Source organism: Diabrotica undecimpunctata, chromosome 1 (genome assembly GCF_040954645.1).
Source record: "Diabrotica undecimpunctata isolate CICGRU chromosome 1, icDiaUnde3, whole genome shotgun sequence".
NCBI lineage: Eukaryota > Metazoa > Arthropoda > Insecta > Coleoptera > Chrysomelidae > Diabrotica > Diabrotica undecimpunctata.
The window spans coordinates 141701265-141722599 of NC_092803.1; the positions used below are offsets into that span (position 1 = coordinate 141701265).

Below are 21335 nucleotides of genomic sequence, written 5' to 3' on the forward strand. Positions count from 1 at the left end.
AATTCTACCAACTGTTCAAAGATTCACCGTTCTCAGAAGTCGTTAAACTTCAGAGACTTCGATGGGCTGGTCATGTAGTGAGAATGGAGGTGAAAAAAAATCATAGACAGTAAAATGCAGGGCACAAGACTAAACGGAAGACTACGGAAAATGTGAGAGAATGAAGTGGCAACAGACGCGCAAAATTTGCTAGACGTGAGAACCTGGAAAAGATCGGCGCGGGACCGGCAAGGTTGGAGGCACAGTTTGGAAGAGGCCAAGGCTCGATTTGGGCTATAATGCCATTGAAGAGAGAGATATATAGAAGGTAAACATAGTAATCTGTGGTATTTTAAAATTCTATGCTTTGGTTTAAATTCGGATGAAGATACTGGTAATATTAGCTTCCACTTAACACAGAGCAGACTGTGTCAATAAAGTATAACCAAATAAACAAATATCTAACAAACGAATCTCTAGATATAACTGAAAATATACTCTGGATAATAATAATATAGAAAAGGTTAAGTCGTATATATACTTAGGACAAAAATCAATTTAACAAAGCCTAACTTAAAGACTGACTTAAATAGATGTTCCTTAGTATGTGCAGCATTCGAAAGATTACAAACAGTATTTAAATCAAACTTACCAAATACTTTAAAGGCAAAAACTTTGGATCAGTACGTGTTGCCGGTATTGAGTTATGGAACTGAAACGTGAGCTTTTAACAAGAATATAGTCCACAAACTCCAAGTGACTCGGAGAGCTATGGAAAGGAGAATGATTAACATTAAGCTCAGCGATCGCAAGTCCAATGAAAAACTAAGAAGGCGAACAAAAGTTACAGACGTAATCCAAAACATTGCCATGTTAAAATGGAACTGGGCAGGATACATAAGAATGGAAGACAACAGTTGAACGAAGCGAATTATTGAATGGCGACCAAGAGCAAACCAGAGAAGTAGAGGCAGACCTCAAACCAGATGGACTGATGACATCAAGCAAATGGCTGGTCATGAATGGATGCAAAAAACAACAAACAAAAATGAATGGACACACCTAAGGGAGGCTTATATCTGAAGATGGATGGAACAGCTGTTGAGGATGAAATAAACGCACCATACTGTAGATTTGTTGATTGAGCATTACATACAAAAATTACACACTCACAAAATATACATACACACATGCACACCTAGACCTAGAAAATTTGTATTCATAGTATAATAGATATTATAATACAAAATTTGCTTAGATTTGAAGAATGGTATTTGTTCCTCTGCTTTAATCTATTTTCTACTTTGCAGTGTTTGCTTTTATTGCATTTCAACTTTTTCTTTGATGTAACGCCATAACTTTTCCTTCCTTCTTTTAGCAAGTTATACAGAAACCAGTTTAGTCATTGTACCAGATTTGCTATAGTACATTTGAAAATGATTGATAGCACAAATTTTATTGCACGTGAGATAAAACTCTATATAAAATCACAAAACAGTGACGGAGATTTTTTTAAATAAAATATTCAGCGTTGTTCTGAAAATGTTTGGGTTTTACCTAAAATTATTAAACTTACAAAATTATTTCAATTCTTGTCTTAAATTTTGTAGTAATTTTAATCAACAAATGATATAAGTACGTAATCTCTACAGGTAAAAAATATTTATAATTTCCAAAAAGAAGAGGGTTAATCTATAAGCCCTCAACTTTCTTAGAAAGGATTAAAATTTCCAAGCGGCAGAACGTGTTTTGCGATTGTGAAGGATTTTAGTTAAGATTAACAGGTTGTGTTTGTGAAGTCCTGTGATTATAACAAGCAGAATTGTTAGTTCTAAGTGAAATTGTGTAGTAAAAATGTCACAAACGTCTAATTTTACTCATGTGAAATTAAAGTGTCATTTCACCGTGAGAATGAAAACTTTAGTCTTAAATTTACATTATGCTTTTGTACTAGTTTCTAAGTGTTCATATATGACCGGAGTTGGAGAAGCAACTATATCGTGAGAAATAATACAACACTTAAACTTCAAGATGTTCGACAGCTATTATCTAACTCCATATATAACAACTATATCTAGGCTAAAATTTGGACATGCTTGTTTTCCTGCTCATCTTACAAGAATTCATGTGATTTAAAGTAAAAACTGTGTGGAATGTGGAGTAGAAGGCGACCTAGATCATGTAATTTTTGGTTGTGCCAAATATAATTTGGAATCCACCTTATTATATAATAATATAGTTCATATTACCGGTAAATCACCGGTAAACTCTCCCTAGCGACTCAAAATAGATTAATTTACGATTGCATATTTTATTAAAAAAAAAGCAAGCTGATGTGGGTCAAGCTATCTTCAATCGGTTTTGTAAGGCTTGAAACATGAACCCAAATCTGAATCAAACCAAAGCCCTCGAAGTTGCGCAATGCCTAGGACTAAGTGACTTCAAGGCATCAAATGGTTGGTTAGAAATATTTCGCCGTCGACACCATATTACTTTCAAGACAATATGTGGCGGATCCGCTGATGATAATGTTGAAAATGTGAAATCTTTAAAAGAAAAACTGTTTGTTATTTTAAAGGATTATGTCCCAAAAGATGCAGACGAGAAGGGTCTCTACAATTGTGCGTTGAACAAGAAATATGTATTGAAAAAAGAGACAAGTGTCCTGAAAGAAAAACTGCAAAACAACGAATTACAATTTTGTTCTGTGCAAATATGGAAGGTAAAAATGAGAAACCATTTGTCATAGACAAATGCAATAATCTCGATGTTTTAAGGGGCACACATCGATAAGTTCCTCTTGAATACGACTACATGGCTCCACAAATTTGACACGAAGATGAAAAAGTAGAATAGAAAAGTGGTATTCTTTCTGGATAATACTACATATCACTCCAAAATTGCACTGGATAATGTTAAAATTATTTTTCTTCCACCCAATAGGTACTACCTCACGTTGTCAATCCTTGCACCAAGACATTATCCAGAATTTTAAAATGAATCTGCAGTTTTTCCAGCGTCAAATATATCAAGCCTACGTAAGCTTTTATATTAATAAGATAATGAGAACAATAATTATGACATGTCCACAAATATTTCTAAGCTTTTACTAAAATGTGAATCTGATTTTTTAAAAATAAATTAAAAAGTATAAAGCAATCAATAATTTGAGATTAAAAAAAAATCAAAATTTTACTATACATCATCAGTTGGCGCTACAGCCCTTCGTGAGCCTTGGCCTGCTTCAAAACATTCTTCCATCCTTTCCTATCGTTCCCTCCATCCCTCATTTTACTATATAGTGTGTCCAAAAAAAGTATGCAACCTATCCTTAAATTGATCATTGTGTTGATTTGTTTCTGATAAATTGAAATTACAATTAATTAAAATTATATTTAATCTGTAAATAAACAACGTAAAATATAGATCATTTGTTTTAATTTTCCTACGTTCTCTCTTAAACGACCGCTCCTATTTAGCGACCAGCTTTTGATTCCACGAGTGTGGTAGCTATTGAAAGGTTTTACTGTACTTAATTTACTCCTCCTAAGTGCCTTCTCTGTTGAGGTTGGCGATCAATATGGCAAATTTCTCTCTGTTCTGGGCTTGATGAATTAATTCATTTCCTCTTGTGTGGGTAAAATCTCTGATGTTTCGTAGCCAAGATTTTTTCTTTCGTCCTATGCCCCTTTTACCTTCAATCTTGCCTTCTAATATTACCTGGAGCTGCTCAAATTCCCTATGGCGCATTATGTGTCCTAGATATGACGTCTTTCTAATTTTAATAGTATTGACCAGATGAGGGCGTGTGTTCATTGCTCTCAGTACTTCTTCATTCGTAGTTCTGCTGGTCCAGATTATTCTTAGCATTCGGCGGTACATCCACATTTCAAATGAATTTAATTTGTTGACGTCACGTTTAAAGCTGAAGCAACGTAATTTTCATAGATATACCACTTGATTTTTTCTCAACAATATTATATATTCTATAATATATGGACTTGTCTCAAAAGACAGTTTTAGAAATATGTCTTTTTAAGTTATGGATTTTGAATGTGATTTAATATTTGACAATGTTAATCAAACTATAAATAATACACTGTGTGCATTTAAATTGTTTATGATTTCTATTAAACTAAGCGATAAATTGAAGGTCAACGTTTAAAACTTGTTCGGAAAGGTAAGTGAGAGGTTTTAACATCTTTCGTGATTGTTACAGATCGAACAAGGATATCTAATAATTATTTAATATCAAGTATGTTCGAACTCTGGTCAAGATATGTAATGAATTTTCGTTAAAAATATTGTTCCCGAACTGATTACTAATTTTAGGTTACTTCAATTTAAAATAATTATCGGTAAGATAGTTTCGAAACAAATTCAGATTTCTGCTTTAATCTGGAGCCTTCTAAAAATTACAAGGCATAGCCAGACGTTGATAAAGATGTTAATAGAGACATGGGCAATCTAAAATTTGCATTCCACGACATGTCTCCTCAACTAAGCAGAAATCTTTAACGAATTTGTTTCTTGTACTCATACAGAGTAGATCCGAATAAAATGAAAAAGACAGACAAGATTTGATTTCACGTACAAAGCGTCTATGTATCTGTTGATACGTATTTCGACTTAATAAGTCTCATCAGAACAGTTATTCATAGCCGTTCTTAAGTGAAAAATAATCTTCTCTGTCTTATTAGGAAGCAACAATAAAATGGCTTCGTTATGGACGCAATAGCGACATCTGATAGAAAAATCGGTAAGATAGTTTCGAAACAAATTCAGATTTCTGCTTTAATCTGAAGCCTTCTAAAAATTGCAAGGCATAGCCAGACGTTGATAAAGATGTTAATAGGTGTTATTTTATTGTTGCTTCCTAATAAGACAGAGAAGATTATTTTTCACGTTAAGAACGGCTATGAATAACTGTTTTGATGAGACTTATTAAGTCGAAATACGTATCAACAGATACATAGACGCTTTGTACGTGAAATCAAATCTTTTCTGTCTTTTTCATTTTATTCGGATCTACTCTGTATGAGTACAAGAAACAAATTCGTTAAAGATTTCTGCTTAGTTGAGGAGACATGTCGTGGAATGCAAATTTTAGATTCCCCATGTCTCTATTAACATCTTTATCAACGTCTGGCTATGCCTTGCAATTTTTAGAAGGCTCTAGATTAAAGCAGAAATCTGAATTTGTTTCGAAACATCTTACCGATTGTTCTATCAGATGTCGCTATTCCGTCCATAACGAAGCCATTTTATTGTTGCTTCCTAATAAGACAGAGAAGATTATTTTTCACGTTAAGAACGGCTATGAATAACTGTTCTGATGAGACTTATAAGTCGAAATACGTATCAACAGATACATAGACGCTTTGTACGTGAAATCAAATCTTTTCTGTCTTTTTCATTTTAAAATAATTACTTGAAATAACACATTTTTTATCATCCTCTCTTTACCTTTATTATTGGGAAAAAACAAGATGTTATGTAAGAAAACAAAACAGTTTACCTTTCTGTGGCAAAAGTGTACTAAGAAAAAGAACATAGGTACATAAAATTGGATTATACCAATTATATAAAAAGTAAACATCTGTATTACCGACATTATCTCCTGCTATGTATATGCTAGATAGAAAAACGACTAAATTTGGATGTGAGAGTGCATTCCGATTTTTGCAGAAAAAGTTGCGTGATAACTTTATTAATAAGAATGGACTTATCCTCCCTCTCAAATAGGTCGAGAACGTTAATAAAAAAATTAAAATATTTAGAAATTACCTACTATAAACATCGATTTTTTTCTAGTTTCCTTGCTTTAAAACGATTCATTTGGGAGAGAAAGTCGTAATGAAGTAAAATAGTGAAAATTAAATTTTCTATAAGATACACAGCTGGTTAAAAAAGTTTTAATTTATTACCCTTGATGCAAAATAGAAATAAACACAAAAAAGAGAGGGGGAAACAAGCCTTTTCTTATTCAATGTTTTCAACCACTTAGGACCTTCATAATTCGTCTGGAAAATTTTTGTAATATAATAAAACCAACTTTGATTAAAATCGATTTAATAGATTTCGCATAATAATTTTTCAATCTATTTTTTTTAAATTGAATTTATTTTAAATCTTGCATATATTATAATAATAAAAAAAATCGACATTGCACGTGAAAAATAACCAAAAAAATTAGGTTGAAGAAAATTGAATTTCAAAGGTCAAAATCGGTATACGTAAAAAAATGTATTTTCTCGGCTTCCAATAAGGCGATTTTCTTCCTTCTTTTTTTAATCCGATGTGACTTGAATAGAGACACCAGAAAAACGCATTACCAAATCCCAAGGATGCCCAAAGGTTAATATCTCGTATTAATGTAAAATTAAAGGAAAATATTTATAAAAACACTAACAGTGTTGAATGATAATTTACCGGACGGTTATTAATATTTTACTGATAAAATAGTTTGTTTAAAATAAAATGAATCATATAGATTAGAACTGAAATTATCTAGTTCCTTGAATTAATATCATTATGCCAAAAATTATCAACAGTTGACACATCTATTACCAATCCAAAGAATATTTTTAATATGAATTCAAGGATCAAAGTCTCGATATGTTTCATTTGTTTTGGTTCATATTTTTGTTTTTTAAAGACGAGTAAGCTGTTACTCGTTGTTTGCCGAGTAATTTTTGTATAAAGTATATTGGTTTTGTTTAGCTTTTTATTGAAACATGTATTAATGCGATATTGATATTTTTTATGTTATTTGCACAATATGTTCTGTTTATATTATACAAAAACTTGTATTAGTCCTAATAGTTACAAATAAGGACATATATAATATATTGCATAACTACGAATAAGGACATATTGCACACGACTTCGCTATGATCTTTATGATTATTTATGATCTCTCTCTATAATCTCAATTGTGCTTTTGACTTAGCAGATCACAAACTCCTGAGATCATAAATTCCTACTGATAGTTGGAAGGCATGGGGATGCGCAGTGAACCATATGACTGGGGGAAATCCTATTTATATAAACGCTCTCATATCATTGTTTTTGAGAATGTACAATCAGATCCACTTACCTCTACTATTGGAGTATCACAGGGCTCAGTCCTTGTAAGACTCCTGATAAGATCATTGAATGTGCCGTCTCACCACAGCTTTGAAGAACTCGTAGACAACTTTAATAGAGTTTCTTGTGAACTTAACGAATAGTGTACAGAAAATAGCAATGAAAACGTGCTTCATTGCAATCAAACGATGCATCTATTCTCTATCTAATGGAACTATTCAAAACATCCATTCTTGGGAGTAATATTGGATATAAAACTAACTTGGGAACCACATGTAAATAAAGTGAGTTCAAAATTAAGTACACTCTGTTACATCATAAGAAATCTAAGAGAAACTATCATTTGATGTTCTGAAACTGTTATACTTTGGTTTAGTGCAGTCAACCATTCAAAATGGGTTAATTTTCTGGTGTTCTTGCGTCCTTCGTCTTTTTGGAACCCACTTCTACATTCGCATAATAATGCACCATTTTATTTTCATTAATTACTGCAGAACTATACCGTTTCTCAAAACTGTTGCAAACATTCGTAAATATTTTAAACAAGTCTATGAAAATCATCGCACAAATGTTTTTGAAACTGAAATGATTTAGTAAAAGAAACATTAAAATGCGTTCTTGGATGACTAAAATGCATGACAGTGAGAACTGTTGATTCTACAGAAAAGAAAAAGAAAGGGGCGTAACAGATCGGACATCACAACATTCCAACTTAATTGTAAACCTCACATAAAGTTAAAAAATAGAATAGCAACTTGGAATGTCCGCAAGATATATGCAGCAGAAAACCAGTAATACCATAAAAGGAATAAATATCGACATTATTGAAATGATTGAAACAAAATGGCCTGGGAATGGGTACATGCCAACATAACGGGGCAACTTCATACTGCTCGGCCGAAATCGATAATGATTCCCAGTTCATTGATAACATAAGTCTGTAACCACAGAACTGTTTAAATAAGTTTAACTAATTCTTATGTAATTTGATGTGCGGAAAACGAAAATGATTTTAGAAAATGTCTAAAACGTCGGGCCAGGATATTTTTCCTTGCCTATGCTATGAGATATTGTACTTAGCGTTCTAAAACAGAACATATGTGGCTATATAAACTACATATTATACCATATGTACTCTGCCTACTCAGTTTTGTTCCTAACCTTGATGAGGTATCAACTCAGTTTCTTTTCGACAATTTATTCTACCTTGTGTAATGTGACTTACCACGTTGGCATTATTATAATTTTGTTTAAATAATAATTTCGTAACATGGTCTAGCGAAGATGCAGAAATTGTCTGACTCTTTTTGTTTTATCTGTGGGGAATATACAGTGTTAAAGCAACAACTCAATATAACAGACTTACCGAAGAAAATGTTCTTTGCACATTTTGGACGAAAACTTGGAGATCAAGACAAAGTTGAGGTTCTTCATAACGTTTACAAAAGATGTGTGAAGGACCTTCGAAACTAATTTAAGGATAAAAAGAAAAGTTAAACTAAAAATCAAACATGCTGCTTTGGATCCCTACTCAATATTAAAGTTATTACTACATGGAGTGTCTTTCTCGTTGGCTCCTTACTTATGGCTCACTTAACCCAAGAAAGAAATCTAGTTTGTAATAGTAACATTGAAAGTTTGGTAATTCGATTCAAAAACGAGTATGAATCCACGTATTGGCGTATCTTTATCGACTCATCGAAGTGCAGCTTAAAAGAGTTTTACTACATAACGGTGTTTTTTATGCTTCTAATCCTGTTGAACATTCTGTGTTCTTGAAAGATACCTAGGAGAACTTCTTCAAAAACTCAAATATGAAAATCAAAGATCACGGTTGACAAATGTGCGGTAGTTTGAATATGCTGCTGAAACAGAGTTCATTTTTAGATTCAGTGCATCACAAACCATATATAAATCAGTTAAAATTATCAAAACAGTTTGTCAAAATTTTTTTGCAGACCTGTATTATTGTTTTCTGTCTTTTGTGCTAGTGGAAATGTGTCTCGTTACGTTTATGTTAAACCATTTGTGCAATTGTCTTTCTTTCTGTGACCTCGTTATATACTTCGTTTATAAAACAATGCCTTGGTGTGTCCCTAGCTAAGAAGAGTGTCTTTATGCTTCTAATGTAGATTAACTCACAACCAACTTAGGGGTTTTGGACCAGTAATACCATAAAAGGAATAAATATCGACATTATTGAAATGATTGAAACAAAATGGCCTGTTAATGGGTACATGCCAACATAACGGAGCAACTTCATACTGCTGGGCCGAAATCGATAACGATTATATGATAGTTGTGTCTTATTCATTTTGCGTCTGACTGTATGACGAAAAAGCTCTATGTCATTAAAAAAAACTTTCGAAAAACTTCGTTTTTCTTTCTATTGCATAGCTTTTTTAACAATAACCTTTATAAACCCCCTGTACACTTGATCAATGAACTAACATACAATCATCATTATTACACTTTGAGTGTTATAAAATCACAATTTCACACTTTCGGTTAGACCATTAATAGATACAACTCGTGTGGAACGGACCTGACTTAAAATAAACTATTTAAACTATAATTTGCATTGAAAAAAATAATTATTATTCATTCAATTGTATTTGTAGTCAACAGCGAAAACAAATTTCGTGCAAAACTATGTTGGAAATTGCGAAATTTTTAAATATGAATAATTTCATAGCAAGGTTTACCTAGATTTCATTAATATATCATGCTTTAATAAGTAAACAATAATAATAGGATGTCCAGCTGATATGAAATATCGTGGTAACGTTCTTTTGAAATCAATATTATTAAAAAAAGATACTGTGGATATAAGCTACACCAACGCCTCAATTATGCTTAGTGGAATAGTCACATAAAATACAAATTCACAAAACTAAAAGGGCGCATGACTATAAATATACAAGATATTACGCCGTTTGTCGTCACGGCGTAAGAGCCGTTCTTACCTCCACGACGCGGCATTACACGATTCGCATCAAAAATCATTATAACATAATTCTGCATTCGAGAATTGCTTGGAAATTATTTTCGATTCAGTGAAAAACTAGGCTTTCTTTCGTGTTTTTATTCTCTAAAATTAATACAGCTGTTCAACAATTAAATTACCTCTACTTTAACGATTTTCTGATTTTATGAATTTTAGTTTGGATGGTGACTTGTTTCTTTATCTTCATGTTTTCATGGGTTTAGTTTTTTGGTTATTGGTCTTCATCTTGTTTTCATCCGATGGCTTACTTAAAAAAGTTATCTAGTTATTCCTGTTTTCATTCCTGTTTTTTTTTTACTAATGACACAGAAGTGTACTTACATTAAAATCTGGTCAGTAAGACCAATTATCAATTTGTTTCTAACTTAAATTATTAATGAAATCTTAAAATTAGGTGTCTACTCACTAGTATCTTTCCTATTATTTCTAATAACTAGCATTAAATTTAGCATGCATACTCGCACAACACTTTACTCTGCTTTTCACTCACTCATTTTTCACTTTTCCTGTGGTATGTCAAATGTTTTGGTAAATTCTGTTTCACGGTTTTTTTGAAAGAAATAAAAATCTTGTGTTATACCTACGGTATTTTCAGAACCAGTATAGTCCAAGCTGTAGAAACCAAAATGAATGACTTTGAGCATTAATTAGTGAATTTTTGAAAATAGCAGAGTGTTATGAAGGGCAATATCTGGAGTAACCTCCAAGTGTTTGCAACTCCAAACTGACTGTTATATTTTTTTTATAACCAACTTTTAAGGTTTTTTGATTAAGATTAAAATGAGTACAATATTATGAAATTACATAAAAAAAGCTTTGATTTGAAGTATACTATATTAAATTTTTGCGTTATAAATTAACTAATTTACAGCACCCCTAGACACTACGCACATTTTTAACTTATTAATTATTAACTACGACTGTATAGAATTCATACTGTTTTTAGACTTTCATACTACACTTTTGTGTCACTTGATACTATATATATATATATATATATATATACACATATATATATAAATATATATATATATATATATATATATACACATATATATATATATATATATATATATATATATATATATATATATATATATATATATATATTGCTGACCACCTTTATATTTTTTATGTTTTTATGTAACTGATTGTTGACTATAATCTGTCTACCGAAAAGACGGAGTAATAAAAATGCATGATCTGCACGTGATCGTGAAGAAATATTGTGCTTTGTATTGTGTTATTGTGTTAATTGTATTTATTTTATATGTTAAGACTTATATTGTGTATTGTACATTATTGTGTTTTGTAAAGAAATTAGGTAAATACATATACTAATACAGATATTGGTCAAAAAAGTATTGTGGATGTAATCACGCAGTATAAATATGTATAAATTATTTTATAAGAAACAGGGACGCGCCAAGTAACTTCCAGTAAAATTACCAGGGTAGAACTATTATAATCAATCACTCCTTTACATTTCAACGTGGAAAACTATGAAATTTTTTCTACATCTACCTAGATTTTTTTAAGGACAATCAGTACACAGTACACTTACCCAGAAAACGAAGACGAAAATGGGTAAATGCAGGTCAAACTACCAGCAAAATATGGGTGGATGAAAATATTAAAAATCACAGACAAGCCTTTTTGGAGGGTCTGTCAACTGGGTTAAAATCTCCCTCTGGTAAAGGTAAACGTATAATTATATTACATATTGGATCAGAGGATGGATTTGTAGCAAATAATAGTTTGTTGGTATTTGAATCAAAAAAGAATGGCGATTACCATGCAGATATGAATGCTGAGGTGTTCGAAAACTGGTTCAGAAATATTTTGCCACAATTAGCAAAAAACTCTGTAATAGTTATGGACAACGCTTCGTACCACAGTAGGCGTATTGATAAATCCCCTACATCAGCTACAAAAAAGGCGGAAATACAAGCATGGTTGAATAGACACGGCATAGCCTTTACGGAAAATATGGTAAAAGCCGAATTACTAACATTAGTAAAGGCCAATAAACCAGCTGACCGATATGTTACAGACAAAATGCAAGAAAAGAACATTATGTTTTACGTTTGCCACCTTACCATTGTGAGTTTAACCCAATTGAGTTGATCTGGGCCCAAATCAAGGGAGAAGTGGCAAGAAACAACACCTCATTTAAAATTGCTGATGTCAAACAGTGTTTTTATGGAGCAGTGCAAAATGTAACAGCACATAATTGGCAAAAGGCAATTGAGCACGTTAAGAAAGAGGAATCAAAAATGTGGGAAACTGATAGACTAATGGAAATTACCGTCGAACCATTAATTATTAATCTTAATAATGATTCCGAAACTTCCACTTCCGACAGCGAATAAAATTCCTTGAAATCGCAATTAATCGAGACCAAACATTCTTGCCCTTTGACAAGTGAAGAAATAGAGATCGCCCTTAAAGACGTTTCACTGGGAAAAGACCCATATTTCGACGGCATACACCACGAATACATACTCAATTGCATTCAGAATCCCACGAGAATTTAAACATTCAAAATTCATAGCAATACTAAAACCAGATAAACCAGCTGATCACCCAAAAAGCTATCGACCAATTTCTTATAATATAAATCTTATAGTATAAACTACTTAAAACAGTAATGTTTAAAAGAATCAGCCCAATGATCTGCAGCTTTCAACACAGTCTGACCAGAAGGAATGATTTATAGACTCTTACGTACTCTGCCTTGCAAATTCACCGCTAGACTAATAGAAAATATGCTCATCGACAAAGTATTTCAAGTAACTATGGGATCCGAAATAAGCACCCCAAGAAAACTCAAAAATAGTCTACCACAAGGCTCGGTACTCGCAATATTGCTTTATAGCCTTTATATCGCAGACATACCGACAACATCAACAAAGTTTGACTATGCTGATGACTGGGCTTTATTAACAACAAGAAAATCACAAAAGAAACTGAAGTAACCTACTTTCACCTAAACAGCAATCTGGAGTCCAGAATACTACTTAACGTTCTTTTGATAACACATAAATCAACCACAATAAACATCCAAAATACCTAGGCGTGGTTTTGGGCAGAACGGTAAGATTTAGAAAACATTAGTACAGTTGCTAAAAAACTAAAAACCAAAAATAACATAATTCAGAAGCTCTGCGGCACAAAATGGAGGCATCGTTATCCAGACTCACGTCTTCAGGCTTAGCTCTTGTTTATTCTATAGCTAAATATTGCATACCAATATGGATCAACAGTACTTACGTTCAAAAGATTGATATCCAGCTCAATAACAGCATGAGAATGATAGCTGGTGTAATCAAACCTAAACCAACCCATTGGCTACCAATGCTGAGCGACATTACATCATCACACCTTCAATCACATCACACCTTCACGACTCAATCTGCTGACCAAAGAATATAACAAGATCCTTAGCAACATGGCGCTGCCGATTCATAACTATATAAAAGATGCAAACCAAGGTCTACTGCGCTCCAGAAAATCTCCAATACAAACCGCAGAATTAGCTGCAGCTACCGAATAACTTGTAAATAGCGAAACTGATCGCCTAATCTTTATCTTAATAAATATCTACCACAACTTAACACCGATTGTGAGTATAAGACCCTAGTCCCTAACATTAAAGAATATGTGCTCACACCAGCAACCTTTTCATTATCACTTTATTATTTACTTCTTAAGCTATCCTCTTTCCAACGACCCCTCATACGTCACGATCCTACCAGCCGTTCTCGAACTAAACGACGTCAGAGTGGGAGCGAAGGGGGTAGCTCAACTGCCCCAACCTCTACTACAATTTAAACAAATTACGTTAACTCCACTTCTACTGGCCGTAGAAGAATTTTTTTTAATCTTTGTATTAACTTCAGCTATAAAAATCAATAAGTTAAAAATGTGTGTAACGTATAGGGAGAGCTGTAGCTTATTTAATTTATAACAAAAAGTCGTCCTTATTTCAAATCAATAAATAAGGGGTAGAACATTTTTGAGCAAATATTTTTATTCCTACATAAAAATATAAACGACCAAGAAGAGAATCCGTTTAGAATTAGATCTTTATTTTAAGAATTTTCATAAACAATTAAACGTTTCTCGAAAAGAAATTGACCGATCGCATCTTACGAAGTCTCATTCGATTTGTAATTAGAAGAGCTACAATATAATCTTTTTGTATATAAAAAAATAATGTTTACAAAAGTAATTTCAAAAATATAAAATAGAGAAAAATTGACATTTTTGTACTTTCAATCGTATATTTGTATTATGTCAAATTTAATGTAACGGAGCTCAAATTAAAGCTTTTTATATATGTACTTTTACAATATTGTATTAATTTTACCCTAAAAGGTTGATTTGATACAATAAAAATAATCAATATACACGTTTTTGCACATCAAGTGTCATAAAAAAATTATAAGCAACAGTTTAAGAGTTGCAAATACTTCAGGCATTACCCTTCATAACACTGTATTGGTTTCAAAAATTCACTAATTTTTGTTTTTTCTCTAGAGTTTTTTTCTCTACAGTTGGGCTAAGATTAGAGTGAATAATGCGTGAATATGTCAAACATTCTGTAGAAAAACAGTTAGTAGTTTTTGTTCTCATGAAAGCTGTTTGTGAGAATAAACTGCTTTAACTTAACTGAATAACTGCTTAGCTATGTTTAAAATCGAATACTGTAAAAATCGTGGAGTCCGCCTGTTTGTAAAAGACGCTTTAACCGTCTTTGCATGGTGAGATTTGTAAATAGTGTTCTCCAAATAAGATGTTCAAAACATGAAAGGAGAAATTACAATAAATACTGGTGAGAAGAAACACAAAAAAAATCTAGAAGAAACAAAACATTGTTAAGTTTAACGAAATACGAAAAAAAATATCTCATCAAATCAAAAAAACACTATACTTTTATTAGCTTCTATAACTATTATTTCTATTAATGTTGTCAAAAATGGATATTTTTGCTTAATGTTATTTATTTATCAAATAATATAATTTATTCAAAGAAAACTGGAATAGTAGAATGTACTTGACAACATATCTATATGATAACAAATACGATTAACGAATAACTGTGTTATCAATCGGTACGTGTTTGTGTCAAATATCTCTACCTCCAGTCCAACTAAAATTAATGTTTTTCTTTCAACACTTCTCAAAACTCTAATTAAGACTTATCAGCATAGCATATTATGAAACATGATATCAAGTAACTGACTACTAAATGAGGCAATTTCCCTTTAATTTTGTTGCTGAATTGTTTTTGAAAAATTGGCATAATATTCGCCATCGCCATTTGTAGTTTTCCGCTTGCTAAGTAGCCGCTCAAGATAATTCTACAAAATTCCAAAACAGAGTTGCCATAAACTTTCCTTATATATCAATTAAAACAAGTTTCTCACCTTGTGGGAATAGCAATATTCCGTCGTCTATACAACAGAGTATTTTCATTTCTTTGTCCTCCATTCTGTATAATTTTTTTAGTTGATGTTCTTGATGACTTCATTAATGATTACATTGAAGAGCATAGGGCTTAATGAATCCCCCTGTCGTATTTCGTTGCCTATATAGGTTCTGTAAGCCTGTATAGCCTCTTATTCTTGTTGTTTTCTTCTTCTTTCCATCTTCTATCGAAGGTTGGAAATCATAATGGCTATGCGGACTCTGTTGACTACGGCTCTAAAAAGTTCTGCACTACTGCATTCAAACCATTCCCTTAAGTTCTTAAGCTAGGATATTCTTCGTCTTCCCACATTTCGCTTTCCTTGGATTTTGCCTTGCATAATAAGTTGTAATAATGCGTATTTTTGCCCTCTCATCACATGTCCTAAGTACTCAAGTTTTCGTCTTTTGATAGTTAATATTATTTCCGCCTCATTTCCTATCCTTCTAGTTACTTCCATGTTTGACATTTTTTGAATCCATGATATTCGTAGGATTCTTCTGTAACACCAAAATTCAAAGGCGGCCAACTTATTCAGATGGACTTGTTTTAGTGTTCACGCTTCCAAGCCATAAAGAAGACTAGAGAATACGTAACATAGAAGCGTTCTCAGGCTGTTGTTTTAGTAGGTCTTTTCAATAGTTATGACATCCAAGTGAACTTCTCTATTATATAAAGATAAATTACATCTTTGACTCTTACTTTATCAAATGCGTTCTTCAAGTCAATCAGACATACACACGCTGGTCTATTAAACTGCTTTATGACGAATACTGTAATCTGTATGAGTTTTCCTCTGATTTATCCATTCATGCAGAATTTATTTTTGTAAGTTTTGGGGTATTATTTAACCCAGTTACTTCTGTAGTTTTCTGGTAGTTTTTTATCACCTTTGTTTAATAGGCGAATTAGTTCTGAAGAAGAATTATGAAGTCTGTAAACCCAGTAGAAGCAAAGTTGTAGCTCATGAAAAATAGGTTATTATTTGTCAAATTCTAAGTCGAATATTTCAACGTGAAAAACAAATGAAGCACTTTTTGGAGAAAACTCATCAAACCCTTTGTAAGTGTTTAAAAAAGTTTCATTTTTGTTTTTTTAAGTCCCTAGCATCAAAATTAAGCGAGTTACGCGGACAAAGTAAAGTTGGCCCATTTTTTTAAACATCGTGTACATCCCCCCTAATTAACACCATAAATAAAATTAAGTTACCGCTTTACAATTCACTTTATTTATGTATTGATTATATGATCTGTAAGTTTAACCGGTTCAAACTTCTTATTTTTGACAAAATTTGGTTTAAAGTTAAAAAAAATTTTTTTTAAATTTTGATAAAAATGCATTTTTTTAAAAATAACTTAAAAAATATAGGTTTTGCTTTTCTAAACATTTTGGTTTTTTTTTGTTTTTCTGTAAAGCTACGGTTTATTAGAACAGTGCGCAGCGCACAGCATACACGTACAGCAGAATCTGTTGTACTCGACTCACGGCAGTTTTGGATGAGTCGGTTTGTTAGATTAGTTCGCATACATATTATATTCTGTCGCGCTCAAAACTAGTTTCAAGTTTGTTCTCTTAAAGGTTGTACGTTTAGAAAAATGAATTCTCCCAAACTTAACGCAATAATTTTATTACTCCAAGAAGAAGAGGAAGAAGAAGAGTTGATAATGTCAAATCTAAATTAAAGAAATAAAAATGTAAACGAAATTTTTTCATGTCGTAATACAGAAGGTGCTTTTAAATTAACAGTCGAAATAAGATTGCTTCAAAACGAGGAAAAATTTCGAGAATATTTAAGACTTTCCAGGGATTTATTTGGAACTCTTACAATTTATAAGGGATGATATTTCTAAAATTCCCTATAACAGAAGACATCACCTAATTATTACAATATTAATAACTATATAAAAGTACAATCATAATTTCGGTATAAATGTGTAAGCTGTGAGCTCAGCTAAACGTTTGCGTCCAAATCAAATCGCAATTGATTCCGGCGCACACCGTTGACGTACACTGCTATCGCTCTGCAGAGCGCTCAACTAAGCAGAACCAGAACCTAACAAACCGTTATCTATAAAGAACCATTTCTTTGATTTTGACGAACGTGCGCGGCGTTCGACTGGCTGTGAGTTATACGTCGCTCACTGCCTCACTGTTCTAACAAACCATAGATATTGCTGTTCAAAGTTTACATAATATACTCGTGATTAATGACTCGTTCAAGCCCTTTCAACGACAACCCTTTTAAAAATAAGGGTTTAAAAAAATTAGAATTTTACTCTAGAATTTTTCATTTTTAGAGTCTTTCATTCTTCTTCTTTTGGCATCATAAAGCTGCACGAGTCTTTGCTGTCTTATTATCTTTCCCTCGAATGCTCTTAGTTCATCGTCATCTTTTTTTGCCATTACCCAGGTCTCACATCCAAAGGTTACTACAGGTCTAATTAATGTTCTATAGTCCTTTTGTGTTCTTTTGTCTAATAATTTCGACGTCATCAATATTTTATTAGCATAGTATATGATTCTTCTTCTTCATGTACCATGTCCTTTCAGAACGTTGTTTATCATCATAGTTACCTTAATTTTAGTCACTGCCGCCCTTATCATACCAATCTCGCAAGTTCTTCAACCATAAAGTCTTTCTTCGTCCTGGACTGCGTTTGCCTGTTATTTTCACTTGCATAATATTTTGTAGCAATATGTATGATTCCCACTGCAACAAAAATTAATGCACATGGGTTGAATTTAGCTACTTGTGGAATACTATTGATTGATCTGTGCTAAAATATGTAAAGGTATCCACACGCTTGATGGTATAGTTTTCTATTGTGATATCATTTTCATTTTCAAGTGGCCTTTTGACATGCCATGTACTTGGTTTTTGTTACACTTATTTTAAGCCCCCTTTTCGGGATCAATTTCCCTGAGCACTTCCATTAGCGGTTGCTGAGTACTTCTAATGATAGCTACATCATCTGCATATGCAGTAATTTGTACTGATTTATGTACCTGGCTGGTTACATTGGTTTTTCTGATGACTTCCTTAAGAACTAGGTTGAATAGCATGGTTGATGGTGTGTCTTTGTCCCACTCCCATCATTTGATGTCAAATAGGAGAGTCAGTACTTGATCTAATCTTACTGCGGTTTTTGAATCCTGCAACGTCATTTTTATGGGGTTAATATATTTGTTAAGTATACCCAGGTTTCGAATATCTCCCAGCATCTTGTTTCTTTGTTGTACAATATGTTGTAAGCCATTAACAATCTTTTTTCTGGTTAATTTGTCAAATTTGTTTAAACGTTTGTTTGTCTTTTCCACAATCTGTTTTGGCATATAATTGGGGTCTTTGGCGGGTAACGATAAAAAATGCACAGGAACGGGGACGACCGACGAAACATACTAGGCAAGATTGAAGCTAACTAGGACTGTAGTAGCACTGAGAATGATGATCATGATGAAGTACATTTTTTTGCAATGACTTCCCACATCCCGACAAGATCTCCAACTTGACTCAGACGAGTTGCACAAAAATGAAAATAATTTTGTAACTACAAATTTGAATTAAACAACAAAATATCAATAAAAAACATAATTATTATGTTATTAATTTTAAAAGCACTTGTTCTATTTTATCAATAAAAAGTGATATTAGATCTGATATTATTTACAGAAGGTTGTTTTTATTAATTTAAAGAAACTTAGATTACAACAAAACAATAAATAAAAAAACAGTAAAATATTTACAACCATCATGATGAACTGATAAAAGTAATTTAAATAGATACCAGAACTACAATATCTAAGAAAGATTTATTCCAATAACAAATATCTAACGAGCAAAGATTTTTTGATTAGATCAGTTTGTTTGTTACAAGTTCATCTGCATATCAATACTTTTTTAATATCAATTACCATAACTATCACAAAAAATAATTTAATTAATAATGCTCTTTTGTTTTGGTATGGTATTTTTGCATAAACATTTTTTGCCCTAAATGTTTCTCAAACATCTGGATTTTATCTTTTCCTTAATATATTAGACACAATAACTACATAATTTGTCAAATAGCCTTTATTTAGTGTCCATTTCGTTCTAATAGATGTTGTAGCAGCAGCACGAAATATGACAGTCGCTAGCATCTATTTTAAACACAAGAACGTACACAAGGTAACCTGGACCTCTCCTGATGGAAGAACCACGAGTCAGATTCATCACATCTTGATAGATTCAATACATGGAACAGACGTAATAAACTGCAGAAGTTATAGAGGCCCTAACATAGACTCAGAGCATTGCCTAGTGATCTCAACATTGAGGGCTAGAATTTAAACACCAGTGAAGAAAATAAAATGCATAGAAAAAAAAACTGAATGTGCAAAAGCTGAGAGATGCGACAATTGCAGAACGGTACTCGGAAAACATCACCAACAGGCTAAAGAATCAAAATGTAAATAAATAAGGCCAGACAGATATACTACTGGACCGGAATAAAGGAAGAAAGACATTGAAGCAGCAGCAAAAGATAAAATAGGAACAGAAATTTGTGCTCGTAAAAATCATTGGTTTGACGATGAGAATGACTATGAAACCAAAGAGAAGAGAAGAAAAGAGGACACAAAAAAACCTCAACAGAGAGAAATAATTCATAGCATTCTATAAGAAAGTTAACATCAACAGAAAAGAATTCAAGGCAATCACAAGTTAATGCAGAAGTCAGAATGGCGACCTATTAACAACAAGGAAAGATTAATTGAATAGATGGGTGAAACACTTTAATCAGGCACTTAATATAGAGGAAGAAGAAGAAAACCTGGGAGACGAGAGAGATATGGTAAGGGGAACAAACGAGAGGGAAGAGGAACCACCAATGATTGTTAAAGTTAAAGATGCAGTTAAAAAGCTATCCAGAAACAAATCACACGGAATAGATAATCTCCCAGCTGAACTATATAAAGGTGGCCACGATACCATAATGGCATTACAGCAGTTTATAAAAGAAATATGGACACAGAAATCCCTCCCCATTGATTGGAATATTGGAATACTTTGCAGCATACACAAAAAAAGAAGATATCTTTGAATGCTCTAACCACAGAGGAATTACCCTTCTAAATGCAGCATATAAAATATTTTTCACAGTACTAAATCACGTATGGCAACATATAGAACGGATAGTAGGAAAATACCAGGCTGGTTTCAGAGGTGGTAAATCTACAATTCATCAGATTACAACCCTGAGACAAATTTTAGAAAAAACACTGGAATATGGCATAGATACTCATCTTATATTTATAGGCTACAAAGCAGCCTATGACTATGTGAATAGAAATAAAATATTCAAAGCAATAAGACAACTAGGAATACCAAACCAGTTGGTAAATTTAACAAAACTAACTCTTGAAAAAGTTGAATGTAGAGTACGAATTCAGGGAAAACTGTCTAAGCCTTTTAAAACGCATAACGGGCTGCGCCAGGGAGACCCTCTCTCCTGTATACTGTTCAATCTGGCCCTGGAAATAATAATATGTATGTCACAAATCACAACCATTGTTTCAATATATAATAAATCAGTGCAAATCCTTGCCTATGCTGACGATATCAATACTAGGAAGAACGGAAAACGCTGTACAACATGTAACTGTAACTATTAAATGAATCAGCTACAAAAATGAGAAAATAAGCACGCAACCACAAATCCTACGTCCACTTGTTATAGAAAACGACGTCGTCGAAGCAATAAATAAATTTGTATACCTTGGAGCTCTCCTAACACTGAAAATAATACT

At 32.6% G+C, this 21335-nt stretch overlaps 1 protein-coding gene across 1 annotated transcript in view; it reads right to left on the reverse strand.

Annotated features, from left to right (window-relative positions):
- The window catches only part of LOC140432312 (prosaposin-like), an 88154-nt gene that overhangs the window by 59192 nt on the left and 7627 nt on the right, over window positions 1-21335 (reverse strand). The gene's annotated exons all lie outside the window — the stretch shown is intronic.